This window comes from Mastomys coucha, unplaced genomic scaffold (genome assembly GCF_008632895.1).
Source record: "Mastomys coucha isolate ucsf_1 unplaced genomic scaffold, UCSF_Mcou_1 pScaffold5, whole genome shotgun sequence".
Taxonomy (NCBI): domain Eukaryota; kingdom Metazoa; phylum Chordata; class Mammalia; order Rodentia; family Muridae; genus Mastomys; species Mastomys coucha.
The window spans coordinates 21,498,625-21,502,705 of NW_022196911.1; the positions used below are offsets into that span (position 1 = coordinate 21,498,625).

Sequence of the window (4,081 nt, forward strand, 5' to 3'; positions counted from 1 at the left end):
TCTGTTCTTCCTGTGCAGGGAACAGAATATCCTAACCATATCACTAATATCCAGTTTGTATGGTTTTTAATAATGTGTGTATTTATTCAATTATGTATAGAAACTCAATCATGTCACAAAAACAGGAGTTGGGCATTCATGAACTATATTGTAAAATACAAATAGTGAATATGTTATAAAGTACATATTTGCATATCTTATATTTTGTCACATAAACAATATTAACCAATTTGTATATATACTGTCATACTTTGTAAAAATTTGATTTGGTTTAAAATATATTTTGTTGTTATTTATGTTCTCTTTTTCTACAGCAACAAACTGAAATTTATTGGACAATTACTTTTAGATACTTCTCTTGCCAAAAAAAATTTCAAATGAAAATAGTCAAATAGTTTACTTACTCATATGCTCTGAACAGAAAACTTTAAGAAACATAATAGTATTTGCCTAATAAAGGATAGTCTGCATGTGAGTATAGTAATAAAGGCACTAGAGAAGGTTTTAGCAAGCAGTGGGCATTTAGTCTGACTTCTCTCAATTCTTGTTTTTTTTTTTATTATTTTGAATATCATTTAATTCAAGAATAGCTGTACACATGTGAGAAGCTTTTTGTATATTTGTTGTTTGTTTTCCATTTTTAATGTTTTTGTTGGTTATTTTATATTTTTACATTTTATTTCATTCCACTTCCTAGTTTCCCCTCCACAAACCCAATATCCCATCCCTCCTCCACACAATACCACCCCCCCGATTTATTCTTCTTATTTTACAGCCAACACCATTTCAGATTTATTAAAGTAGAATTGAAATTAAAACTTCATTTTTAAATTATAACTTGTGATAGTCTCTTACATTTATATTATATATCCTAGTATATATATATACTTATAAATTCAAGAAAAATGTAATTACCTTAATGAAATTATGTTACATTTTAGGCTGGGTAGTTTATGTCAAAAATACAGCTCTAGTAATTTGGAAGAAGAGAAACTCAATTAAGAAAATAACACCAAACATCTTTTTTTATACCAAACAACTTTTATAATACTTATTTTTATTGTTATAATATTTTATAAATTTTAAGGAATATGACAAAAAACATATTGTAGGTATTGAAGGGGGGTCTCTGGGAGGAGTTGAAGTACAAAAGGGAAACAAGAATTGATTTAATTCTATTTACTTAAAATATGTTTTTAAATGTCACCAAATTCAGATAAATTGAAATCATGTAAATTTTCTTATCATAATGCAATAAAAGTTTAAATGAAAAAATACCACCTACATATTGTCCTATGATCAGTCTGTCAGGAGTTATCTTGATTAGTGTGCAATGTGAAATGGCCTTGCTCTCAGTGAATGATGTAATTCCTTGGCAGTTTGTCTTCACAGGTATAAGAAAGCAGACTATGCAAGCCATGGGATGAAAGCCCTTAATAACCTTTCCTCCATGTCTTCTTCAATCTTTGACTTTAGGCTCCTGCCTTAGTCTCTGCCTTTCCTCCTATCAGTGATAGGCTGTTGTTCAGAAGTGTAAGATGAACATAAATCCTTTCCTCCACAAACAGTTGTTTTGTCATGGTTTTTTATCAGAGCAACAGAAACTTTGAACACACATAATTATAAAAAATTTTTTTTGACATATACGCTTTTAAGATCTGTCTTAATATCTTCCACATGCAAAAAAACAGTAAGTATAGACACCACTGTTACTTTAGAGCCTCAGAGCTTGCACATCTTTGTGACTATATGTGTTAGAGAACCTAAAGTTCATCATTTTAGCTAGAATGAATGTAGTCAGACTCAGAGATCCTACTGTATACGCCTCTGTAATGACAAGTGCATGAGGCTTCACTTAGGGTTAGAAAAGTTTGGAGGTGAAACTATCTTCTACATAGATTCCACAGTAAGCATTTTAGAACTTGAGCCATCTCTCCAGACAGAAAATGGATTCATATTATAATTGAAGACTTGTACATTTAATAAGCATTTCCTTCTTAATGTTTCTCATTCCTCTGCTTCTGAGTTTTCCACTCTTCTACTGTGGTTCTATAATTAAACTGTCCAAGATTCTGCATGTTAGTATAAATGTCCCATTACATCTGGATCATCTTGCTTTTCATATTAGCTAGTGTATGCTGCCTGGTTTGTGGTCCAGTGTTTGAGAACTCTCAGGGATCCAGATTATTTGAGATTGCTGGTCCTCCTACAGGGTTGCCCTTCTCCTCAGCTTCCTTATTTTTTTCTCAAATTTAACAACAAGGGTCAGCTGCTTCTGTCCAGTGGTTGGGTGCAAAGATCTGTTGGGTGTCAGTTATCCTGCAGCACTCAGAAATTTTCAGGTTCATAATTCCATCAAATGCCACAAAGTGGCATGATAGGCCATTTCTGTGTGTTTTCTTCCATTGTTAGAGAGCTGACCTATAAAAGCTATCTTTCTTCTGGTCCATACCTCTGCCTGAAGTCTCATATCTGCACCCCTCTCTCCAGCCAAAAGCTGTACCTGCCTCCCAGGAGGTCTGCTCCCTACTGGGACATGCAGGTGAGACATTCATGCCCAGATCCCCTACACCAGCCAGCCCAGGAGCTCTGAGGTATGCTTAGTTCTTTTGAAGCTACATCGATTTCCTTTCCAGTAGACACCTCTAACTGAAATCTCAGATCAATATCCCAATATCCTCAGCCCAAAGCTCTGTCAACTTATTGGGAAGCCTACTGCCACCTGGGTCAACCAGTCCCAGAGGCCTATTTTTCTTTCTTTTTTTTTTTCTTTATTTAAAGTTTTATTGCAATATGATGAGAAAAGTTACATAATTTCAATTGATCTGAATTTGTTAACATTTAAAACATTTTAAGTAAATAGAATTAAATCACATTCTTGTTTCCCTTTTGTACCACACTCCTCCCGAGACGCCCCTTCAATACCTACAATATCTTTTTTGTCATATTCCTTAAAATTTATAAAATATTATAACACTAATAATGAGTATTGTAAATGTTGTTTGATATAGAAGAACAATAAATATAACAGTCTTACGTAGATGCTTGTCTACGGCAATACTGAAAATACAAATGTTTTTCTTAATATAAATTTAGAATAACTCCAAACATATTAACTGTATATTTCAAAATAAGACATCACTACTAATATTTTCTTAAATGAATATAAATATATAAAGTGTTTTTGTTTGTTTGTTTGTTTTGTTTTAGTAGAGCTTAAAACCTTGGCTCTTACTGTGGTAACTTGATATAAGAGTTACAAACTTCAGACAAAGCATTCAGTCTCACTCTTTGTTGTTCTCTTACAAGCCCTGTCCCAGTTTAATTGTCTACATTTCTTTTGGGTATATAAATACTTTTAAAATAAGTAAGCTGTTCTGAAAAGCATAGTATAATGTAAAAGCATGAAATAAACAATACTACTAATAGAGAGGCTGAGGTAGGAGAAGCAAGATCTCAAGAAAATTATGTTATACACAGCAAGACACTGTCATGAACAAACAAGCTGAAAGTGTATATGGATTGTATAATTTTGGAACTATTTCTCTAATTACCAAATTAGATAGACCATTGGATGACAATCAACAAATTTCTAATTCCTCATGTTTTTGGATTTCAATCGCTTAGGATATTTTGGCAACATTAATTTTCATATTAAGATATTAAGAAAAAGTATTTGTTACTTCCTGCTGTCTCTGTTGTAAGAGGTAGAATTAGATTTGTGAAGATTTGTTGAAAGATTACTTTCTTGCTTCTTCTAGAGTGTAGTTTTGCTCTTTTTGTTGATTTTTCCATTTACTATCCTTTGTAGGGCTGGATTTGTGGAAAGATATTGTGTAAATTTTGTTTTGTCAGGGAATAACTTGTTTGCTTCATCTATGGTAATTGAGAGTTTTGCTGGGAATAGTGACCTGGGCTGGCATTTTTGTTCATGTATGGTCTATATGACATCTGCCCAGGCCCTTCTAGCTTTCATACTCTCTGGTGAAAAGTCTTGTGTAATTCTGATATGCCTGCCTTTATATGTTACTTGACTTTTTCCCTTACTGCTTTTAATATTCTTTCTTTGTTTAGTGCATTT

The 4,081-nt window shown here is 32.7% G+C and overlaps 1 pseudogene; it reads left to right on the plus strand.

Annotated features, from left to right (window-relative positions):
* The first annotated feature begins 2,536 nt into the window (after positions 1-2,536).
* Positions 2,537-4,081, plus strand: part of LOC116077402 — a 4,879-nt pseudogene continuing 3,334 nt past the window's right edge.